We start from the raw sequence: 25152 nt of genomic DNA on the forward strand, positions 1-25152 counted from the left end.
CAATTTGAAGGAGCGATTAAGTCTGAGTAAAGGGATTCAAATTCTTAAAGGAGGTGGCATTTGATCTGGGCTTCACAGCATGTGTAAATGTCAACAGGGGAGCAGACAGTATTTCAGGCTGAAGTTCCTGCATGAGTGGAGTCAGAGAGGCAGTCAATTGCGGAGCATTTTCCAGGAAGAATGGGGATCCCTGCGAAGTTAAGGTGTCGGATGGTGGAAGTGAGGGGTGGAAGGTGAGTCTAGATTGAGGTCGAATTAGGGGAAATGCTTAAATGTTGATTGAAGGAGACTGAACTCAGAACTTTGAAGCCATGGGAAGCTACTGAAGAATTGAGAGAACAAATGAGACTCAGAAGAGCTGAGCTTTGGGAAAAAAGCCCTGGGTGCGGATACAGGATGCACAGCATGGGAGAAGTGGGTGAAGGGAGACCACTTAGGAACAGGCCACCACCGTCCAAGGGTGGTGCCTCAGCCTCGCCCCATGGCAGTGCTCCTGGGAAGGAGGCGAGAGAGTCCACCCAGCCAGGGAGATGGACCACAGGACCAGCGGTGCTTTCCTGTTAGGACAGGGACCGAGGGGTGGGGTGACAAGATAAGTGATGGCATCATTAACCAAGCCAGTGAAGAAGCAAAGACAAAGGATCTATGAGGAGAATGGCCCACCTGCGGCCTGCACAGAGTCCTGGATTTCCAGGCAAGGTGCCAACACCTCCAACGGGGACAGAAGAGAGCAGCTCAGGATGTCCAAACAAAATGCACTTATGCCGACGTCAGCGAGGAAGGGGAAAACTAGCTGAATGAACTGAGGTGCATTGTTAAAGTTTGGGAGGCACGCTCTGTGAAAGTTTTTGTCCATTAATTGAAGTGGGGCTTCCAACTGGATTTCAGTAAAACAGCCTTCACAAATACGAGACAGAGAAAAGGAGTGACAAAGCCTTATCTACCGTTATTGTCCCATCTTCTCCAAGGAAAGGCACTGGACATCAGACTGTAAGTGTGGGACACCATCACTGAAGTGCTCCACAGCCTCCTGACCACAAGTCAGTCTGGACCCAGGCCTGGCTCTACAAAAGGTGGGACGAGTTACCCACATATTTATTCCTTCATGCATTCATTCATTTATCCACATTTATTAAGTACCTGCCATGTGCTAGGCACTGGGCCAGAAAGAACCATGATCAAAGCAGTTATGGTCCTGCCCTCGCAGAGCTCACGGTCAGTCCACAGTGACGCAGATGAGCACAGTGTGGCTGATAAAAGGTTTTGACAAGGAATCTCAGCAGAGAAGCACCCAGCTGGAAGGTGTGACATCTGGGGTGGGGACTGCAGAGGAAGAAGGAGCTGCCTAAGTGGAAGTAGCACGGGAGGCTGACATCAGTGAAGTGCCTCCTGGGATGTGAGCAGTTAATTATCTCCCACTTAATCATCACACAGCCCTGTGAGGTGGCTATGACAACCACCTTCACTTGTCAGATGAGGAAACTGAGGCTCAGAAAACTTGTTCCGAGACTGACACCAAGCCCAAGTCCTTGACCCCTAGCTGAGCCACCCCTTCATCCAGCCCTCCACCTGTGCTCACCCAGATGACTGCCATAGCCTCCTAATGGGTCCCCCAAGCCCACTCGGATCCTCCTTCAATCTACCCTCCACACAGCGGCAGGGATCTTTTGAAAAAGCGGATGTGCTTTGTCACCTCCCATGGGAATGCCTCAACAGTTTCCCTTACTGTTCAGATGGAAGAAAGACTCCACATCATGGACTTCAAGGCCCTGTGTGACCTGGCACCTCCTCTCTGTGCTCCAGTCACACTGGCTTTTTCTCAGACCACCTCCCCACTGACATCCTCCTTCATACCACAGGACCTTTGTACATGCTATTCCTTGCCTAGAACACTCTTCCCTACCTTTGCCTCCAAAAGCCCCTACCTTAGTTGGCTCATATCCATCCCTCAGTTCTTGGCCCAACTGGTACCTCCTCCAGGACACCTGACTTGACGGCCCAGTTTAGGGAAATTTCCTCTGTTGTACACAGTTTATCGATTATCCTTTCATTAGACCAGTGATTCTTAAATCACCTGGGGATCAGTTGTCAGGAGCTGCTCGAATTGCTTTTCTGTAACGTCCCACTGACCCCACATGGCTGGCCCCCTTCCCCTCTGTGGTCCTTACTCAAATGACGCCTTCCCAGGGAAGCCTCCCTCCGCTGCCCTCCCCTGCTCTCTGCTCTTCACACCATCTAAGGGCTCTGCAGGCTTCCATATTCACTTTTGTCTGAGTCCTCGCATTCAAATGTGAGCACCAGGAGCGAGGACTGCTTCCCTTGTATTCACTGCTGTTTCCCCAGCACACAGTAGGTGCTCAATCAGTGTTTGTTAACTGAGTGAATGGATTCAGTCCTCACAAGCACCCCGGGAGGTATCTCCTATTATCAGCCCTAAGGTAGTATCATTATCCTTGAAAATCTGATGTATAGGAGGCCCCTTGTACATAGTAGGTCCTCCATTGACGTGGTTCAGAAATGCTGTGTTCTTGATTTCCAGAATAACCTGAGAAAGAAGAGCTTGGGGTGCCTTGTCAGCCGGCTCCCAGGTCACTTATAATACAGCAAATAATTTGACATCTGCTTCCTCATTCGGGTTCTTTGTGGGGCCAATCAAGAGACAGCAAGTTCCCCATCTGGGAGCTGCTAATGAAGGTTAAATAATGAACGGCAGGACCAAGCGGATGAGCCTGGACTTCTTGGTGGCTGCAACCTCCTGCCTGTGCCCACTAGGACTCAGCCACATGGACACTCTGCTCTGACCTCAGCCCCACATGGTCAAACGAACAGGCTCCACTCCACTGGCCCCAGCCCAGCCCCCAGCCCTCAGCCCCCCTGACCTCTCTCTGGGTAAAAAGCACACAGCAGGAAGGATGTCAAGAGGCAGTTTCCAGAAGCAGAAACCCAAACCTGAGGAGCACTCGAAGAGACACTCAGACACACTCCTAATCAGAGAAATGCAAATTACAGCAATGAGACAAGACTTTCTGCTTTCTATTGATTAGACAGGCAAACACTAGGGAGCTGGGTGACACCCAGTGCTGTCCGGAGGCGGGCTGTGGGACCCTCCTGTGGGGCTAGTGTTAACTTGGGAAATTACGACATCCTTCCCTATGACCCCTCAATTCTGCTCCAGGGTGTACAGCCCAAGGATATTCTCACCCAGGTACTCAGGAGGACAAGCCTGAGGACGTTCTTTATAGCATCGTTTGGGGTGACAGGGAGTGGGGAGCAATCTGGGTATCCATCTCCAGGAGAATAAGTAGCATATGGGGGGACACTCAGCACAGAGCCTCAGGCAGGTGTTGGATGAGGTGAGCACCCAGCCACATGGATGGGTCTTAAACTTGTAGTGCTTAATGGAAACTCAGGGTGAGATCTGTGACACACACCGCGATTGCCTGGGTCGCCGCTCAGGAGACATTCACACCCCTGTCTCTTGCAGCAAAAACACTTCCCCACCCTACTCACTCTGGGCCTGGCTGCCACTTGCTTTGTCCACTGGAATATGGGCTGAAACGACTGTGTACCATTCCCCCCACTGAGGCTTAAGAGGCATCACAGATTTCTCCCACCCCGCTTGCATTTCTGCCGTTGCCACGAAAACGTGCCCTGGGTAGACACTGGCCCCAGAATGACAGGACACACACAGGGCAGACCTGAACCCAACCCACAGCCCAGAACCAAGCCCAGTCAGCCCACAGCCCACAGCAATCACCCCACCCAATCCGCACACTCACAAGCAAGAAAAATAAGGCTTGTTTTTGTAAGCCACCGAGTTTGGGGGTGTTGTCATATAGCCTACTGCAGAAATAGCTGACTGATACACAGTCAGTGTATTTATACACATTTGAAGTATGCAAAAAGTGACAAATTTGTAAGAACATGTATAAATGTAAATACTTTAAACAGAATTGAGGGTTGCCAGTAAAGGAGAGAGGGGAGTGGGGGATAAAGAGAAATTAATTAATCAATCAGTCGGAGACCTGCATGGACAACTGATGGTCACTGCCTCGATCTGAGCAGTAAGATCAGCTCACTCTCTTCCTCTAAGTTTCTGCTTCACCAAAAATAAGCCCATGAAGGCAAGGACCTAGAATAGTCCTGGGGAGGGCCACAGTTGGTACTCAATAAATACTAGTTGAACCAAGGACTAAGATCAAAATTCTGAAGACCTCTTTGACCCTGGGACCCCTAGAACCTCCCTTCTGGCAGGAAATTTCACACTACTTTGTTGGAATGCAAAACTCAAGTGCCTGGGCGGGGTCTTTGCCACCCTGAACTCACAGGTCTCAGGAGCTTCATAAACAGGTCCAAGGTGCCCTCGGTGCTGGCCACTGGCCCGATCGCAGGAGGCGAAGCCCGTCTTGACCCTGGCCCCGGACTACTTCCACTGGGCTAAGCGCAGGGAGGAGGAAGGGTGGGATGAACGGAATTAAATCTTCCTCACCATCTCAGCCTGATTACTTGTCAACTTCAGGCCTAAAGGGACTTGGATGAGACCTCCACGGGGAATAAGGAGACAGCAGAGCAGAAGGAGCTCCCAGCCCAGGAGGCAGGACAAGCTTCCAGATCACTGTTACATTTTCAAGGGCCACTCCACCTCTCGCTACCCTCCAGCTCATGTAGTTCTAAATAAACGTCCCGGGGAGAAAAGCCCTGCAGAAAGGGAAGGAAGGGTTAAGAAGTGAGCCATGAATTTCATTTCCAAGGAAACTAGGAAGTGGAAGAAAACCAGAAGTGGAGAAAACCCAGAGCAAATGGCACCAGCACCACCAGAGAGCCCTGGTCTGGAGTCCAGCCAGCACTGGGTTGAAGCCCAATGCTGTTATTTCATTGGTGTGGGAGTGTGAGTAATGTGCCTAGCCTCTCTGAGCCTCAGTTTTCCGAGTGTATAATGGGGACAAAAAGAGTCCCTACAACCTGGGGCTGTTGAGAGAATTCAGTGAGATGGTCTACGCACAGCGCCCGGCTCAGGCAGAGTCTCCGTATCGGAGCCCAGATGTCTGCTGAGCACCAGCCGGAGCCAGCCTTGTGCTAAGACTTGGCACCAAATGAGGCAGGCAAGGCGGTGCCCGTGTGGAGCTCAGGGTCTTAGGAAAACAAGACAGAAAACAAGTAAATGCACACAACGAGATCATTTCAGGGGTTTGCACAAGTGGCACCGCAACGTGATCAGAGAGGGGAGTCTGTTTTAGACAGGATGGCAGGGGAAGGCTTCTCTGAGAAGAGGACATCGAGGTGAGATCTGAAGCTGGGAAGACGCCCATTCTGGGAAGCGTTGATGCAAACAGAGCACAGGAAGACACCCCATTCCCATCAGCAAACAACACCCCCCTGGCCTGGGAGGGGCAGCCTGAAGGCTGCTGGGAAAGGTCCTGCCCACAGGTCCCCAGGCCCTGAAAGCAGCCCGGTCCCACCCACCCCAGCTCATCACACACTGATGGGGGAGAGGACACCCTCAGAGTCAGCATCGGGGGCTCTACTGGCTTTTTATTTCCAGTGCCAACTGGAGTCTACAATACGGGTTCTGTCTTCAGGCTCTTCCCACTCTGAGTTTGTAGGACACGTGGTCAAAATCTCAGCTGAGCACTAACTCAGTACCAGGCTCTCAGCCGCACCCGGGAGACAGATATGAAGCAGTCCTGCCTCTAGGGCCGTCTGCAAGCTCTCCCAGGGTTCTGGTGGCTGCTGCTTCCAACCGCTGCCACTCCTCTGCTTGGAGGTAGCCATTAACCAGTTTTCAGAGTTCAGATCAGACCATACCACCGCCCATCCTGTGGCTTATCCCCGTGTCCATCCAGGATACAGACCAAGGTTTTTGACTTTACATTTGAGGCTTGTTGCGACCTAGCCTTGCTGACTCCTCCAGCCTGGCTCCTCCCAGCTCAGCTAGAGCCATTAGCTGCTGCAGACAGAACAGGCCACGGGTATCCATTCTCCTCAAATTTGTACATGCTGTTCCTTCCACTTGGAATGTCTTTCCCTACCTTGATCACTCAGCCTGCAAGATGCATTGAGATGATACTGTTCATGACCCCTGCTTGATAACCTGACCCCTACCCCATGCACGGTTAGGTCTGGCTCTGAGAGCCACACTGCATTGTAATCTAAGACCTCTCGATTCCAGGACCCAGGGGATCAACCCCACCCCCTCGAAGGAAGAGGAGGTGCTAATTTCACGGAACCCTTCCTGAGGGATGATCTGGCCCACTTTATAAACGAGAGAACTGAGGCTCAGAGCCAGTAAGGTCACCTGGCTTGCAAATCAGAGCCAGGATTTAAACCCAGATTATGGGTTCCTCTGGCTCAAAGTCCTCCTTTCTCTTAAGAAACAATGGTTCACTTCCCATCCCCCAGCCACAGTAGCTCTGCCAATCATTGCCTCCCTTACCCCACCCCCTTCTAAAGAGACCACAGCGCTGGGGCTGTACTGTGTGATCCCGCCCCCTGCCCCAGCTCATTGGACCTGACTTGTTTCCAGCTCCAAGCTGAACCAATCAGATTCTCTCTCGTCGGGGTTTTGCGAGTGGGACCTAGAGATTTAGCGGGAGGGTGGGTAGACTACAACGGAGCTACGTTCACTGTAGGGATCACCACAAGCAAAGAAGAAGCAGATGTGCAGAGGAATAGAGGTAAGACTCCTGGTCAGTCCCCTTCTCCTTTCTAAGTTCTGGTCTTCCGATACTTCTCACCTGGCCCAGTGGGGCTGTCCCCCCAAGCTAGCCTGAGCGGACTTCTGGCCCTTGTAGTCCATCTTTCTTCTTCTCTAAAAATCCCCACCAGTCCCCAGTCCAGCCATGGTGCCAAGGCCTTAGGCAGCGCTCTCCTAGTCCATGCCTGGTCTGCCTCACTAGGGGAAGGATGTAGGGGTGAACCAGTGCCCTTTTGCAGACCTCCGGTCAACAAGGAAGATGGTCTCACGAGAGGGCAGAGGCTCACACAGGATGACCATTGACTTCCCAGGAGTCCAAAATGCTAAGCTCCCCAAAGGCCTCCCTGAGGCCAGCGTGCTTCAGCACCTGCTGGAGTCTTGGCAGGGACCAGGCAGACGTCCGAGTGGAGAAGGAGACCTCCGCGGCTGTGCAGGCTGGACTCAGGATGGGCGTCGTGAGCGGCAACGGCTCAGGGTCGTGTCGGGATGGGAGAGCGCCGCCACCAGGGCCCCCAAGTTCTATTCAAACAAGATTAACAACGCAGGGACCAGTGGGCTGCTCGGAGCCAGCGGTGCGATGTCAAAAGCGTGACAGGGAGTGAGAAGAACCCCCCAAATTCTGCTGTGATTCCGACTTCTGTGGCAAGAAAGAGGATCCTTTAAAGCGAAAAGGGCAGCGTGCGCACGGCGAGGCAGACCCCCTGTCCAAATGGAGGCGAGGCTCTGCCTTTCTGAACCCGCTCCCTCCCGGGGAACGGCCACAGCGAGCCGGGCCCTCCACGTGGGCCGGCGCGCCCTTTGTTGGTGAGCACCGGGGAACCCTGGGGACCAGGGAGGAGCCAGCACCTGAAAGCAGGTCGGGGCGATCCGGTTTCAAAAAGAGCAAGAAACCGGAAACTGTGAAGAAGGGCGCAGGCACCGGCGGATTCTTGGGCTAACGGTGGGGGTTAGTATTGGGAGAGGTAAGCTGAGCTTCCTGCAGCCTTCCGGAACCCCTGCCCTTCCCCGCCCTGCCCACCCTCTTTCGTTGCCGCAGGGGAGGGGTGGTGCGGTGCAAAGAGCGGCTACTCTCAGGCCGCGAGAACAGGCTTTGAGTTGCAAAGGTCTGGACTTTTAAGTTCAAAAGCCACAGTTTTTACTGTAAATAATATATTTAAAAGAGAGGACCCCCTGGCTACCTCTCCTCTCCCCCGCACTCCGGGCGTCATAAAGCTCCCCGGGCTGGGGGACGGGGGAAAGGGAAGTCAGAGCCTATGAGAGAGACTTTCAGGTGTCTTTAAGGCCTATTTCTTTTTCCTTGCGGGCACACGATTAAACTACATTTCCCTTGTAGTTGAATGCAGCCGAGTGACCGAGGTCCCGCCAAAGGACTGTGGGTGGAAATGAAGTGAGCTGCTTCCAAGCCCGGCCCCTAGGACCTCCCACATCATCCTCTACTCTCCCTCCCTCCCGACCCGGCCACATGGAGAAGACTCCAGAGCCTGGCAAGGGAAGGAGTTGGATCTCTGGATGAACATGTGGAAGGGGGCGTGCCTCAGGGACACCTGCTCTGGACTTCATGTGGCAGAAAACCAAGTTTCCTCATGGAAAGTGACTAAGATTTACAAGGGTCTTTGTTTCAGCAGCTAGTCTTACTAACGTGGGGGAAGTAAAGAAAGCAGAGATGCTGAGTGGATCACTGAAGCGGGCCCCTGCACCCTCTCCCTCCCCCACCTCCCCACGAGCCGTCCTGTAATGGAGAGAATAACAGACTTTCAGAAATCTTGAAGCAGAGACAATCATCCGATCTTAAGGAGAGACAAGGAGAGTAATGAGACTCCAAGGTTGTCCTCCACTCAGCACAGTGCAGGAACAAATGAATGTTGGCAAGGGGTTTCCAGAGAAATGGGCCTGGAACAGCCCTGGAGTGTTTTTCATGAGGGCAAAAGTGGTGTGGTTACTGCTGGAGAGTCAGCAGAGCTCATGAGGCTTTGAAGTCACATCAAGAAGGACCCAGTAGCACCTGCACAGATCAACACACGTATCCCCAGTGTCTGACACATAATAGGAGCTCAACAAGTGTTGATTAGATGGGTGGGTGGATGGATGGATGGATGGATGGACAGGTGAGTAAGTTCTGGGTGTGCTCACGCTCTTAGAAGAAAGCATAAGGGGAAACTTCACAACACTGGATTTGGCAGTGATCTCTTAGATATGACACCAAAAGCACAGACAACAAAAGAAAAGACAAATAAATTGGACTTCACCTGAAAGTTTTTGTGCATTAAAGGATACTATCAACAGAGAGAAAAGCCCACCACGAAATGGGAGAAAATGTTTGCATATCGTATATCTGATAGTTTGCATATCATATATCTGATAAGGTATGATATCCAGAATATATAAAGAACTCCTATAACTCAACAACAAAACACAAACAACCCAATTCAAAAATGGGCAAAGGATTTGAATAGATATTTCTCCAGAGAAGATATACAAATGGCCTAAAAGCACAGGAAGATGCTCAACATCACCAGTCATTAGGGAAATACAAATCAAAACCAAAGTGAGATACCACCTCACACCCATTAGGATGGCTATTATCAAAACAGAAAATAACAAGTGTTGGGGCCGGCCCAGTGGTATAGTGCTTGAGTTTGTGTGCTCCACTTCGGTGACCCAGGTTTCAAAGGTTTGGATCCCAGGTGCAGACCTATGCACCACTCATCAAGCCATGCTGTGGCAGTGTTGCACATACAAAATAGAGGAAGATTGGCACAGATGTTAGCTCAGGGCCAATCTTCCTCACCACAAAAAAGAAAATAACAAGTGGTGGGGGTGTAGAGAAATTGGAACCCTTGTGCATTGTGAATGTAAAACGGTGCACCTGCTATGGAAAACGGCATGGTGGTTCCTCAAGAAATTAAACATAGAATTACCACCTGATCCAGCAATTCCATTTCTGGGTATATACCCAAAAGAAAGGAAAGCAAGGACTTGAATGGATATTTGTATACCAATGTTCATAGCAGTATTATTCACGATAGCCAAAAGTCAGAAACAACCCAAATGTCCATCTCCAGATGGATAAACAAAATGGGATATATATACCAGACCATACCAAAACATTTTGTTTCTGACACATGCGACAACATGGATGAACCTTGAAGACATTAAGCTAAGTGAAATAAGGCAGACACATAGGGCAAATATTGCATGATCTCACTTAAATGAGGTACCTAGAGTAGACAAATTCATAGAGAAGGAAAAATGGTGGTTTCCAGGAGCCAGGGGGAGAGGGAATGTGGAATTAGTGTTTAACGGGCACAGAGTTTCACTTTGGGAAGATGAAAAATTATGGAGATGGATGGTGGTGATGGTTGCACAATAATGTGCTGTACTTAATGCCACTGACCTGTACACTTAAAAATAGTTAAAATGGTAAATTTTACATTATGTATATTTTTCCACAATTTAAAAAATCAAGAACATCTGTTCATCAAAAGACGTCTGTGAAAAGGCAAGCCACAGAGTCAGAAAAGGAATTTGCAATACCTATAAGCAACAGAGGATTATAATATTTTCAAAAGGGGTTGGCCCCGTGGCCTAGTGGTTAAGTTCGCGAGCTCCACTTCGGCAGCCCGGAGTTTGGCTGGTTCGGATCCTGGGTGCGGACATGGCACCGCTCATCAGGCCACACTGAAGCGGCGTCCCACACGCCACCACTAGAAGGACCCACAACTAAAATATACAACTATGTATTGGGAGGATTTGGGGAGAAAAAAAGCAGGAAAAAAAAAAAAGAACATTGGCAACAGTTGTTAGCTCAGGTGCCAATCTTTAATATTTTCCCAAAAAACGCTCTTATAAATCCATAAGAAAAAGACCAACAATCTAATAGAAACACAGGCAAAGGGCATGAACAGGCACTTCATGCAAGAGAAAATCCAAACAGCCATAAACATGAGAAAATACTCAACCCCATTAGTAATCAGGGAAATGCAGACTGAAAGCCATCACGAGATATCATTTCTCATCCATCAGTTTGGCTAAATGTTTAAATCTGATAACACTAAGTATTGTCAAGATTGGAGCGAGGGGAACGCTCATACCCCATTAGTAGGGGTGTAAACTGACACCCCACTTGGGAAAATGAGATGGCTTTACTTGGTAAAACTGAAGATACACAAAGGTGACCCAGCAATTCCACATGTAGGTGAGCATGAGGGCAGTGGCTCAAGCCGGAGGCTCACCCGGAGGGCCTGTCACACACAGACTGCAGGCCCCAGACCCAGAGTTTCTTGTCCAGGAGGTCTAGGGTGGGCCTGAGAATTCACATTTCCAACAAGCTCCCAGGTGATGCAGATGCTGCTGGTCTGGGGACCACACTTGAAGAACCAGCAGAGGGTTTCGCCGGTTCGGATCCTGGGCACGGACATGGCACCACTCATCAAGCCATACTGAGGCGGCGTCCCACATGCCACAACCAGAGGCACCTACAACTAGAATATACAACTATGTACTGGGGGGCTTTGGGGGGAAAAAGGAAAAATAAAATCTTTAAAAAAAAAAAAGAACCAGCAGAATTTTTCATAATAAAAACTGAAAATGACCCAAATATTCACTTAAAGTAGAATGAACAAATAGAAAGTGGTATAGTCATACAACGAGATATTACACAGCAATGAAAATAAACAAACTACGGCTACAGGATTGTTATAAACGGAATGTTTGTGTCTCCCCCCCCACCCCCAAATTCATACGTTGAAATTCTAACTCCCGCTATGAAGGTATTGGGCGGGGGGCACTTGGGAGGTGATCAGGTCATGAAGATGGAGCCCTCATGAGTGGGATTAGTGCCCTTATAGAGGAGACCCCAGAGAGCTCCCTCATCCCTTTTGCCCTGTGAGGACACAGCAGGAAGATGGCTGCCTATAAACCAGGAAGCGGGCTCTCGCCAGACACCAAATCTGCAGCACCTTGACTTCTGGAACTGTAAGAAATATATTTCTGTTGTTTACAAGCCACCCACTCTGTGGTATTCTGTTAGAACAGTCCAAACAGACTAAGACAGTGTGCAACACAATGTTGAACAAAGCCAGACACAGAAAAGGACACCAAATGATCACATTTATGGAGAAGCTTCAAAAACAACCGTATCTATCATATTTAGGTTTGCATACTTGGTAAACTATGAAGCAGAATCAGCTAACCCTTTCTGTAAAGAGCCAGGGAGGAAATATCTTACATTTGGTGGGCCATACTGTCTCTGTCACAAGCGCTGACTCTGCTGTTGGAGCATGAAAGCAGCCGTGGACATACATAAGGGAATGGGTGTGTCCGTGTTCCAATAAAACTTTATTCACAAAGACAGGTGGTGGGCCCTGTTTTGCCAGCCCCTGCTGTCCACTTGAGCAAGGCAGTGATTACTCTGCTTTGGGGACTGGAGTTCTCAGTGCTCAGGAAGGGGCACACAGGGGGCTGTCAATGACCTCTTTCTTGATCTCAGTGGTAATAAAGTTTTTGCTTTACCATAATTTGTTAAGCTATATATTTAATGTACTTTTCTGAATTGTACTACATTTCCCAATTTTAAAAAGAATATACAATCAGAATATACAACTACGTAATGGGGGGCTTTGGGGAGAAGAAGAAAAAGGAAAAAAAAAAGAAGATTGGCAACAGATGTTAGCTCAGGTGTCAATTTACAAAGGAAGGAAGGAATATGGAGTGGCTTGCTCTGGGTTAAAAACAAAAAAAGAATTAATAGATAAAAAATAATGAGTAGATTAACACAATGTGGTATATCCGTACAATGAAATATTATTTGGCAATAAAAAGAAATGAAGTACTGATAAATGCTACAATGTGGATGAACCTTGCAAACATTATGCTAAGTGAAAGAAGCCAGTCACGAGTCTCATATTACATGATTCCGTTTACACGTGTCCAGAATTGGTAAATCTACATACAGAGAGAGAAAGGAGATTGGTGGTTGCCTAGGTCTGTGGGGGATGGAGGATTGAGGGTTGAAGGCTAAAGGAAATAGGGTTTCTCTTCAGGGCGACGAAAATGTTGTACAACTGATAGTGGTGATGGTTGCACAACTCTGTGAATATACTAACAACTGCACACCTAAAGTGGGCAAATTGTATGCTAAGTAATTACATCTCAATAAGGCTGTTACCAAAAAGATCGAAACATTTAAAAACTAGTAAATCAGCGGCCTCCGCCCTCGCCACCGGAGCGGGGCAGGCACACCGGCGCTGCGCCCCCCCCCCGCCCCCCCCCCCCCCCCCCCCCCCCGGGCCGCGCCCCCCCCCCCCCCCCCCCGGCCCCCCGGCCCCCCTGCCCCCCGCCCGCCGGTCCGCGGCGGCCGCTGGGCAGCGAGCCAAACGCGTGCTGGGAGTCAGAGGCCCGAGAGGCCGGGGCTTCTGCAGACCAGCAGGGGCCGAGAAACGCAGGACTTCGTAGACTCAGGGAAATTTCGGGGGTTAGCGAAGCGAAGCGAAGGAAGGCGGGGAGGCGGGCGGGCAGGCTCCCGGGCCCGCGCCAGGCCTGCGGGGCCGCTCCTGGGCAGCACGCGGGACGGGACGGGGCTCCCGCCCTGGGAACGTGCCTTCTGAAAGGGCCTCGCTGGAGTTCGCAGTTCCTGGCGGCTCCGAGGCACGGGCGGCCTCAGGGCGTGAGCCCCTCTGCTCCTCGCACAGGCTAAAGGCGGCCTGCCTGGGGATTCTGTGTTACATCCCAGACGGTGCCAGGGAGCCCGGCAGATGGCTGCAAAGGATGAGGCTGCAGGAGCCAGCAGATGGGCCGTGAGGAGCAGAGGGGCTGGGGCCCCTCAGCTGCCGCCCCCTCTGCTCTAGGAAGCCCCCGACAGCTGGGAGCCGCTGGGGCCGCCTGACCGGGTCAGAACGCGCAGCAGCACCGACCACAGAGCTCCCCGGGCCTGAGAAGCGGGAGAGGCCAGGAGGCAGCAGGCAGGGGGGAAAGACCCGCGCGGTGGGGCAGAGAGAGCGGGAATGGTGGGGTATGTCATTTTGCTGTGTGACCCCAGGCAAGCAGCTCAACTGCTGAGTCTGTTTCCTTGGGTGTAAACCAGAGATAATAGCACCTACTCCAGAGAGCTGTCAAAAGAATTAAATGAAAAAGGCGCGTGGAAGCGCCCAGCAGTGAATGGGATGCTGTGCGCTATTCCATGAAGGCTCGTTGAATGTACTCGAGTACACACATACAAAGTGAGTCACTCTCCAAATTGCCTTTCTCGCTGGCGGGGCCACCCTGAGGGGATGGGGGATCAAACGGAATATTCAAGCTGGTGGTGAGTGAGCCAGACCCTGTGCCAGCCCCTCACGCGGGTTACTTCATTGGAGCTAGAAGAATCTCACGAAGTGGATGCTGTTGTCCCCATTTCACGGATGAAGACAGTGCGTCGTGAGGAGGATGAGTGGCGTGCCTGAGGTCCCACAGCCAGCAAGGCAGAGTCGGGACGGGAATCCAGAGCCCATGCTCTGCCTTAACACAGCACTCAGAGTTCTGTGTGGGACCCCAGCTCTGCCATAGCCTGGACCCGCAGCAAGTTTCTTAACTTGCCGGAGCCTCAGCTTCCCGACTTGGAAAAGGGGATGATGATCCTACCTCCTTGGGGGCTGTTGAGAGGATTCAATGGGATAAGGTGCCTAGTATGCAGGAACTAGTATGCAGCAGGTGCTCAATACTGCCAGGGCTGGGCTGGGGGAGGCTGCCCAGGGCAGGGACCCCATTCCTTAGGGACTGGTATGCAGTAGGCACAGTCACTCTACTCAGTCCATGGCAGCCACCAAGAGATTTTTCTTGGGGCCTCAGTTTTCTTATCTCCAAAATGGAGCAGTTTTCTTATCTCTGAGCCCTTCCAGCCTGACGGTCTGTGCGTGAGGGTTGGACTCCGATCTTGGAACTGGAAGTGGAACAAGAGGGAAGCAGAGGAAGGTGCGTGAGGCACGAGGGCCGTGGAGAGTCACAAGTGTCATCCCACATGGATGACGGCCCTTCCTCCCAGCCCGCCTGGCTAATGCCCACTATGTCCTCTCCTTCGCTAGATTTCAGCCCGTCCCCAGCCGCGGTGCTGTTGGCCTCTTTGCTATTCCAGCAGCTCGTTTCAAGGCAATCAGTGGAATGATGAAGCACAAGGATTCTGCAACCCACCTGCCCGCGTTCCAACCAGTTCCGCCACTCACCACCCCTGTGGTCTTGGGCAAGATGACTTAACCCCTCTGGGCCTCAGTCTCCCCATCTCTGACACAGTGGAACAACGGCACAAACCTCATCAGGTTGTTAGGGGGTCGGCTGGGTCTGGCATGTTGGCAAAACAGAAGTAAGTTTTTGGTATTAGTATTATTATCACTTGTTTTAAAGCATCTTGGATAAAATAACCCAGCATACTAAAACCACGAATTGACACATATCATCGCTCAGGGTGAGGCTAAAATAATGAGACTTTCTAAGTGAATCAAATGTAAAGAGAAATAGTAAGTGAATAATGTTATGGGGAGGGGTGCAGGACACAGCCCAGATGGGAAGGCAGTGCAAAATAAAAATGCAGGGCCCCTTATAAAAAAGTATTAAGAATTTCAAGACAGTGACAGAGCATTAAACAAGATGTAGGACCCTTCCATGCACGGGACCCTAGGTGACCATGCAGGGCACATGGCCAGGAAACTGGCCCTGCTTCTATATCTTGACAGAGGTATGGGTTACATGGACGTATGCGTTTCTCAAAACTCATTGAACTAGACATTTAAAACCTGTGCATTTCACTGTTTGTAAGTTCTACCAATGAAATCATATCGATTAAAAGAAGGAAACATGACAAATAGGGTTACGAATTCCCAGCTCATCGCAGGCAGTGTGGTTCAGCAATGAGGTGCCGGTATAGACTTGTATGATGAATGTTGTCTTCTTTTAACCCTGTCTGTGTATCCCTGGTCCCCACATACAGTTGTACCGGATCTGTACTGCCCAACCCTATGCTATTCACATAGACCGCAGTATGAATTATGACCCCCAGAGTTGCACAGTGAGTAACCTGCACAACTGTACGTGGTGACCCTGATTTGTAACTCTATGTCTAACTTCATTTGAAGGAATCATCATAGGTCTAAAGGGAAGGCTCTTTGTGAACGCAGGGCCTGGGCCAAATGGAAGGGTCTTCAAGGCAAATCCCACTCCAGGGAGAGGTCCAGGAGGAACCAGCCCATGGAAAGACTGTCCTGAGATGTGGAAAGGAGCCATCCTTCAAATTCCTCAGGCCCTATGCAGCTCAGCAAGCCCTACGTCCCCAACACCGCTGAAACCTCTGTTCAGACGGGCGAAGGGCTAGATTTAAGCATCCGAGGTAATTTTCACACCAAAGTATGATAAGAGCACAGAGTCATTTAGAAATTTAAATTACCACTGTTCACACTTAACAGAGTCTTCTCACCATGGAGAGACTGTTTCCAATTATGAAACATGAAAGCTGGCCACCATTCGGGGTCAATATGCCGCTCTCTGAGAGAGAGAGAAGGCGACTACCCACACCCAATTACCTGGAAAGATAATCGTGAATAATTGGAATTAGAGCAACTCAAGCAATTACTAGATGCTGTGATCTCCAGGAGCAGTCCTGCACCAGGCGGAGGGATTCAGTCACCTTTAAAAGGAGCTCGTAATGAGAGGAATCCAGAATTTCAGAGCAGAAAGCGGCAGAACCAGCACTTTAGAAGGAGGGCAGTGGAGGACGGTGTATGATGCTGGGGAAAATGAGGCTGGAGGGCTGGGTGGGAAGGAAGAATGGGACAAGAAAGGTTGAGTGGAGATAGCAAGGTGGGCAGGGTGCTGCTTAAAAGACCTCAGGAGCCTGGAGAGTGAGCCTGACTCTAACCTAAACTTGCTGTGTGACTTTGAGCAAGGTACTTCACCTCTCTGGGCTCTACCTTCCTTCCACTCTTCAGTCATTCAGCAAACATCTGCCACACACTTGCCATGTGCCCAGCACTGAGGACACTGGTCTCACTCTTTTGCACATGCCATCCTTTCTACCAGAAATGACCTCCCCTGGTGCCCATTAAACACTAGAAGGAATGCCACTCATCCTTCACGACCCTCCCCACATGGCCCCCCTCCACGCAGCCTTACCAGACTGTCATCATTCCTCCACAGCCCTCTGTCCACCCAGTCTGGGCCCCTGATTCACAGATTGACTCTTCCCCCGTGTCTGGCCTCCGCAGATGGACCAGGGCCATTCAGACGATTGATGATTCCCACGCTCGGCCAGAGGGCTGCAAGAGTTATCATGCTGTTGTCTGGGAATGGCAGGTGAGGGGAACAATGGACGCATGAACCACTGTGGCCAGGCTCCTGCCTCTCTCAGTCCTGAAGTGTCTGTCGCACTGGGATGAAAGAATCAGACTCTACCTTGTCAGCCCTGGACCGCAGGCGTGTACTTGCTGACTTGGGAGGATGGAGCAGGAGCGACTGGCAGTCTGGGGCTGAGGGAGGACTTTGCAGAGGCAGGACCTTCGGGTTGGCTCATGAGGGTTGCTGGAGAGTTCCCTAGGCAGCCAGGGGTGAACAGATCGCCCGGGATTGACGCGCAGGCACAAGGAGGCGCCGGCCACCCTGCACGTTCGGGGCGCAGCCAGCAGGCTGACCCGTTTGCAGCTCCGATGTCAGAGTTTGGGCAGCTGTGGAAGCTGGGTCCCCTCTCCCTTCCCCGCTCAGCCTGTTCTGATCTATGCACGTTTCAGTTCTATGACATAAATCAATAAAATTCACTAAATAAATTAAGTGAGCAGCAGAATTGTCAATCGATTTCAGACGGAGAACAGAGAGGTTGAGGAAGCCAACAAGAGACTATTATAGGAGCTGAAGTGAGACATGACTCACAAAGGCTCAGGATTGTGGCCGCGCAGCTGCCACAGTGCTACACATCCCTGAAATATTCAACAAATGAAACCTATGAGCTCTGGAGATTGTCTCACAAAAATTGCCCACTAGCGGCTGCCGGAAATCCAGCTGGCTGGGAAACGGGGCCAGGGAGCAGGGATGACTTAAAACATGGCTCAGCCCGGTGGGTCAGATGAGACTTTGGCTTCCGGAGTCAGGATCCAGATTTCCAAACCCAAACGGGCCACCCAGTGTCTATAGCATGGCCCCTGTTCCTTCCTTCCTTCCTTCATTCAACAAACCTTTACTAAATTCTTGCGGTGTGCCAACCCCATCTGGGGCACGGGAGCCACAGGAAGGACAGGATCCAGTTCCTGTCCTCGGGGACTGTCCAGTTGGTGGAGGAGATGACCTCCCTGCAGTGCGATGGGTGCTAAGAGGACCAGTCACTGTGGGTACCTCTGGGGTTCAGGGGTGGCTTTCCAGAAGAGGTCATGTCCCAGCTGAGTTTTGAAGGATGCATAGAAGTTTTCAAGGCAAACAAGAGGTGGTAAAGGCAAGTCAGGCAGAGAGAACAGTATATGCAAAGGCACAGAGGCACGAAAGATGAAGGTGAGTTTGGGGGAAATGTATGCAGGGAGGGAGGCAGGGCTGGAGCACAAGTTCCATGTCAGGGACTATAGGAGGTAGAATGAAAAAGGCAGACAAGCACTAGATCACTGAGGGCCATGAACGCCATGTCAAAATGTCCTCTGTACGTTTGGGAGCCAGGAAAGGGTTTTAAGCAGGAGCCTGATCTCGCTGGATTTTCATTTTAGAAAGATAACTTAGAATTCAGTGTGGGGAGTTTTTGTTTTACTTTTTATTGGAGGGTCACATACATACAGAGAAGTGCACGGATCACAACTGTGAGGCCTGATGAACTTTCACAAACGGAACACATCCGTGTAACAGCCCAGATTAAGAGACGGAACATCGCCAGCTGCCAGAGCCCTCGGCACGCGCCCTCTCAGTCACGCCTGTTCTTCAAGGCCGCCACTGCCCTGGCTTCTAACAGGAAAGATTCGTTCTGCCTGTTTTCCATAAATGGAATCATAGGGTACATATCCTTTTGGATCTGGCTTATTTTGCTTAACATCCACGTTGCTGCGAGCAGCTGGCATCTGTCCGTTCTCGTTGCTGTATAGTATTCCACTGTGTGTGTGGATGGGCTTTGAGAAGGGCAGTTAGGAGGTTACTGGTGCAGCCTTGATGGCAAATGTGCATCATGAGAGGCTCAACTCATTCATTCATTCATTCATTCTTCATTCATTCACAGTAAGAACCCGTCTACCTGGGAGGGTCAGCTCCCATTGGCTTTGGCCAATGAAATGTTAGTGGAAGTGATGCAAGCAAAGGTTTTAAATGTGCTTGTGCAGTTAGCCGTCTTGCGTCTCTGTCCCCTCAACCTGGCCCCCAGAACGAACACAACCTGGGGTTTAGGAACATCTCACCATGTCACACCTTGACAAACGACGGGACAGATCTTTACTGGGGAGTCCTGTGACTATAACAAAGGGAGGAACACCAGAGCATCCTCAAGGCTCTCTGCAGCGACCTAGGCTGGAGCCACCATGTCCTCCAGCCTTTTCCAGCAGAGGCTGGGTCTTTATTTCTTGGCTGGAGTCCTTGCACGACATCTGACGGCTGTTTACTGAGCTCTCTCTCTCCTGCGGGGCAGAGCCTTTCGCCTCATTCCTCTCTGCCCCACCCGGGCCTGTCCAGAGCGTGGCACAGAGCTGCCGCTCAGGAGCTGACTGTGGGATTGGCAGGCCCGTGGGAAGTGTTGGCACACACAGGCTGCTCCATCAGCGTCTGCTGAGGGAATGAATGTTTGTTACCTCACCCAGATATTTTGGTCACTTATAGAGAAATAACCAGACCACTCTTGGATGCAAGCAAAAAATAAACGCTGAACGCCACTGAGTTTTGGGATGGCCGGTTACATAGCATTTGGTGGCTACTGCTGACCAATACAGCAGGCTTGAAGATTCTCCAGTTGGTCACGATTATTTGGGAGGAAAATTTTGCCCCAGTGAATAGGAGACCGAGATTTTGAGAGACAAGGAAAGCCTTGAGGAGAAGCTTTTCCTCTGCATTTTCGGTGTCAAGTTCACAACATGTAGACATTGCTGTTTATCTGCATTTGCACATTTCATCTCCATAAATTGCTCAGGCATCTTTAATTCATTCCCCCTCCTCTGCCTCCCACGGCCTGCCGTGCAGACCTTTGTTACTCTGCTCTGCCACTGGTGCTCCAGTGCGGGTCTGGGCCCTGGAGGCCCAGGAGCAAATAAGAAAGCACTGCTACCCTCAGAGGGCCTCAGTCTTGTGAGGGAGAAAGATATGTGTACAGGTGACTTTTATTCACTATCATTCAGGATGCTCAAAGTACAGTGGGGCATAATCGGAATGTCCAGCTGTAGGGCCTGGCTAAATAAATTGTCTCTTTGTGATGGAATATTATACAGTTGTTTCAAAAGATGAGGGTGAGCTCTACATACTGACGTGAAAAGCAATCTGTGATTATATATATAAGTATATATGTATGTGTGTATCTGTCTGTCTATCTATCTATCTATCTATCTATCTATCTTCAAGGACTGATAAACCAAACCATTACTAGTGAATAGCTAAGGGTGGGCTTATAAGAGACTTTCATTTCTATTTATACATTTAGGCATTATTACCCTTCTTGTAACAACATGTACACTATTAAAAATCACTGCGATTCTTCCTTCATTCGACAGGTCTCATGGAGCAGCCATCGGTGCCAGGCACTGCTCTGGGTACTAGGCATACTGTGAGTCACAAACAAGACCACACTCCTGCCCCCATAGAGCCGACAGTCTGTTGGGGGAGTCCGCTATTAGTCAAAAAGGCACGGACTACATTTCAGGTGGTAATAAGTGATCTGAAGACAAGTAAACAATGAAAGGGGAGAGGGACTTGGCAGGAGGAAGAGATGTGCTACAGGGGATGTTCAGGGAAGTCTTCCCTGTGAAGATGTGACACTTGAACTGAAACCTGAAAGATGAGAAGCGACCAGCTGCGCAGAGAGCTGAGAGAACAGTGTCCCAGGAGCAGGGAGCAGCAAGTGCAAAGGCCCTGAGGCCCACACTAGCTTGGCTGACTCGAGGAACAGTACAAAATTTGGAGAGCTGGAGTGTGGCGAGGGAGGGGAGGCTGCAGGAGATGAGATCCTGGAGGTGCAGGGCCAGACCCCACAGACCTTGCAGACCGCAATGAGGACACTGACTTTTACTCTGAGTGTACTGGGAGCCAAGGGCAGGTTTTAAACAGGGAGTCACATGAGATGTTTTCTGCTTTAAAAAGATCATTCTGACTACAAGTGAATCAGGGCACAAAAATGGAAGGAGGTAACCAGTTAAAAGATTGTGGCAGGAATCCTGATGAAAAATGGATGTGGCTTAGGCTAGCGTAAAATGAAGAGCTATTTCCCATGTGGAACACAGAACTAGAATGGTCAGGCAAATGAAGAAAAATGCCTGCCGTGGTAAGAACACTGATGACAGACAAATATTTTTCCAGGGAGAGGGTCGGGGAGCACGGGGCAGGAGGGTATTGGAAAAAATGGCAAAGAGGGGGTGCCATTTGAGAAGGACCTTGAAAGCGTGTCTGCGGTTTGCCGGGTGGAAGGAGGTTATGAAAGGAAGCACCAGCCTAAGGAAGCCTGAACTCAGCTCAGCTGTCTCGGCAAAGGGGGAAGGGCTATCACCCAGCCCACACGCATGCTCACACTTGCACACACAGCCATGCATGCTCACACTCAGACACACATCTAGGCCCTGCACACACACCCTCACATGTGCACACGTGGACACGCCCCACACTCACATGGGCTTGCCCCATCGGCGTGTAAGCATGAAGCACACATGAATACACTCTCACAGCAGCACTTGCTCACGCATACACACACTGACCCTCAACCCCACACACACACAGCATCTCAGAGACCTAGCTTTTCAGCAGAAGAACCAGGTATTTAAGAGTCAAACTGCTCAGGTTCAAATCCCAGTGTCCTAACTGTGTGAGCTTGGGCAAATCAATTAACTCTCTGTGCCTCAGTTTCCTCATCTGTAAAGTGGGGATTAAATGAGCCAATGTGTGTGTAAAGTTCTCAGAACAGCGCCTGGCACATGGTAAGCACTGCATGAAGGCCACTTAGTGTCAGTGTCATGATTACTATCATATTTTGCAGACCAGGAGGGAAGTCACAGAGAGAGCCAAGGCAAAGGTGAGAATCAAGGAGAAGCGTGTTCTTTGGGGGAGAGCGCACCTTGGCCCTAACATCGGCCCCAGACTCCTGTGGGGCCCTGAAGAAGTCACTCTTCTCTGCAGCTCGGGCTCCTCATCTGTGAAACAGACAGTCAGTGTGTGAGGCCCCAGTGAGCAAATGGATGGATCCGTGAGCACCACACCCTGCAGGTGACCCTGGGAGGGCCAGGCCCGGAAGTCCGGGGAGAGGCCACGGGGGCTGCCACAGCCAAACTTCACCGCCCAGTGGGAGTGCTCAAGTATGTGAGAGGCAGCAAGCCAGGCAAATCGTTCTGCCACTCGGCGGCAGAGCCCCAACTCAGCCTCCGCATAAACAGTTTCATACACACTGCCAGAAGGCCCTCGGTGTGGCCGCCAAGCCCTGAAAGTAAGAGCACGAGGCAAGTAAAACTAAGATGCGAACTCTCTGGGCCCTCGGTCACGAAAAGCAGCAGGAGTAAAGGTCTGATGCCCCCTGGAAGGATGGACGAACAACGTACCTGCACTGTACACGGACACACACACGTGTACACAAGTCCACATGCACACTGCACACACATATCCATGTGTGCTCACACTTGGACACACACATCTGCTCACATGGGCACACAGGCATACACACTTGTGCACAAGTGTACACTTCTCCACGCTCACACATGCTCGCCCATCAGCATGCACGCATGTACACACGACACACATGCACACTCTCTCACAGGAGTGCCTGCTCATGCATGCACACACTCACCCTCAACCAGACTCACACACACACACACACACATGCACACACATGGGCCCTTGCTTCCTGGAAGCCAGATTTGGAGCAGAGTCGACCCAGGAACTGCACGGCCTTGGGGATCCTGGGATGTGCATCCCAGAGGGCTGCCCCAGGTGCTGGCTTCTAAGATGCAGCACAACACAGGGCACAGAGGAGCATGGCTCCACCCCTTAGGACATGTGAGACTTCAGTGGCTTAATGTCTCTAAGCCTCAGTTTCTTCATCCGCCAAGTCAGGTGAGAATGACAGCCCCTCCCTCACGAGGTTGTGGGGAAGTTTCTCGGTTAATACATGCACAATGCTTGCCACAGTGCCTGGCACACAGCAGCCACTCAATGCAGGGCAGCCATTTCTCCACAGGAATATTCCTAGTGTCTCCTGAGACCCCAGTTTGGAAGCCGTGACCCGAGCTGCTCAGCCCAAGACTTCAGGGATGGCCACATGGCCCCAGGGACCCAGCCATGGGGACGCTGAGGAAACAGAGGAGGCAGCCCCACTCCTGAAAGCTTGCTCAGCAAGGGCCTGGCCTCTGCCTGGGCCTGGGCCCTGTGGGTTCCTTTCATGTGCCCCTCGGTCTCACCAACTGCCACTCGGCTGGAGCTCTCCAAGGAGACGGTGTCTGCGAGACAGGAACATCACCAGCCTCCATGACACATGGTCCATGTTCCCCGCCTCCCCTCACCAACACCTGGGAGGGCTCAGAGAGGTGGCCCTGGAGGTCCCTGAACTTCCCGATGCTGCACAACTTGGCCCCACCAGCAGGGGGCGTGGGTGGCTACACATCCTGGAACCAAGAATTTCCCATGAGCCATGCCAAGGCTCCCCATAGTGGGACAGATTGAGTGGACCTCTGCCTCAGTTTCCCCACCCCAACTCTCAGGAGCATAGCCTTCCTCTCATTTCCAGGCTGTCTGAAGAGACCTGCCCACCTGCTCTCTCTCGGCAGTGGTTCTTGGTGGCAGCGGGGAGGCGGGTGGGGAGCAGCCATGCCCCTATGGCAGCACGTCCTCCAGTAGGCATTCTCCTGTTCTTCTATGATAATAAAACCCCTGACTTTTAGCTGAGCACAGAGGTACCAGGATAAAGACACCTTTGCCAGCCTCCCTTGCAGCCGAGTGTGGCCCTGTGACCAAGCTCTGGCCAAGGAGATATGAACAGGTGTTGGTGGGGCAATTTCTGAGAAGCTTAGAAGTGACATACAAGCTTTCCCCTTTCTTCTTTGCCCTTCTTCTATCCTGCTACCTAGAATGCAGACGTGACAGCTGGCGCTCTTAAACCATGAGGACGAAGGTCAGAAGGATGATAGAAAAGGGACAGCAGGGGCCTGGATCCTGAGGACTTCATGGAGCACAGCCACTCTGGATGCCTACTTTCAAACTTTTATAAGGGAGAGAAGTAAATTTCTCCACTGAAGCCAGTTATCTGGGGTCACTATTACTTGCAGCTAAACCTAATCCTGACTGCAGTGCCCCCTACACAAGCTGCGGCCTGCTCTGAATCATCCTGCTCCTGCCTTGTCCAGCTCTGAGCACCACCGGCGGCTCCGAATCTCTGCCGTTGGGCCCTGCATACCAGTGAGATGTGCACAGCAGCGTGCAGTCAGGCTGGACCACCCCACGCCTGTGAGACGACAGAGGCGTGACCCCTGGCTTTCCGCCCGCCAGGTCAAATCCTACAGCTGGAGGCAATCCCCCCAACGCTAGTCCTGCCTGAGCCCAACTCCCACACACGCATCCTCCCTCCAGCAGAGTCCCAGCGTGCAGTGGAAGCAACGGGAGGGTGATGACTCCCAGGCCCGGTCCCCTGGGCGGGGAAGGCGAGCCCATCTTCTTCCACCCGCCCCTCCCGCTTCGCGGACGCGGGGAAACTCGGAGCTGCGCCCAGGCTGCCGGCTGCCTGCTCCCAGGGCGCTGCAGCAGACGCTCTCAGGGCCGCGGGATGCCACCTGGGCGGGGAAGTGTCCCTGGAGAGGGCGAGCGGGGACCACACTGACCTTTCTCTGATGCCGGGGCCAGGTCAATGAAGCTGCGACATGTTTCACCTTTGAAAAGAAAAGAAGGGTTTCAGAATGTGAGAGGAAATGAGAGCCCTAGCCTTTCGCCTCTGCCCCTCCCTTGAGGCCCGTGGCGGCGTCTCTAACCCCAGCGGCGTCGCTCCACCCTCCCTGGACAGCAGAGTCCCCAGGAGCGCGCAGGGCGAGCCTGCGGACGCGACTCAACAGCAGCCCGGGGGCCGCCTCCGCTCTCACCGCCCGGTCCGACCCGCCCGGTCCTGAGGCTCCGCAGGGCCTCCACCCGGCCCAGGCCAGGACCAGGCCAGGACCAGGGCAACAGCCCTCCCGGGCTCGCGGGCCTCCACTCGGGCCTCTGTCCAACCCATGCTCCACACTGCAGCCGGAGGGACACTTGGAAAACACAGCTCTGTCACGTCAAACGCGCGCGCGCACAAGTACGCGCACTCCTGCTCAAATCCCTCTGATGCC

The 25152-nt window shown here is 51.7% G+C and overlaps 1 protein-coding gene across 1 annotated transcript in view; it reads right to left on the reverse strand.

Annotated features, from left to right (window-relative positions):
• The window catches only part of GSG1L (GSG1 like), a 132428-nt gene extending 107722 nt beyond the window's left edge, over positions 1–24706 (reverse strand). The window contains exon 1 of the mRNA XM_046667578.1: positions 24664–24706. The gene's annotated coding sequence lies outside the window, so the exon portion shown is untranslated. The remainder of the gene's footprint in view (positions 1–24663) is intronic.
• Positions 24707–25152: the final 446 nt, after the last annotated feature.

The sequence above is a fragment of the Equus quagga genome, chromosome 7 (genome assembly GCF_021613505.1).
Source record: "Equus quagga isolate Etosha38 chromosome 7, UCLA_HA_Equagga_1.0, whole genome shotgun sequence".
Taxonomy (NCBI): Eukaryota; Metazoa; Chordata; class Mammalia; order Perissodactyla; family Equidae; genus Equus; species Equus quagga.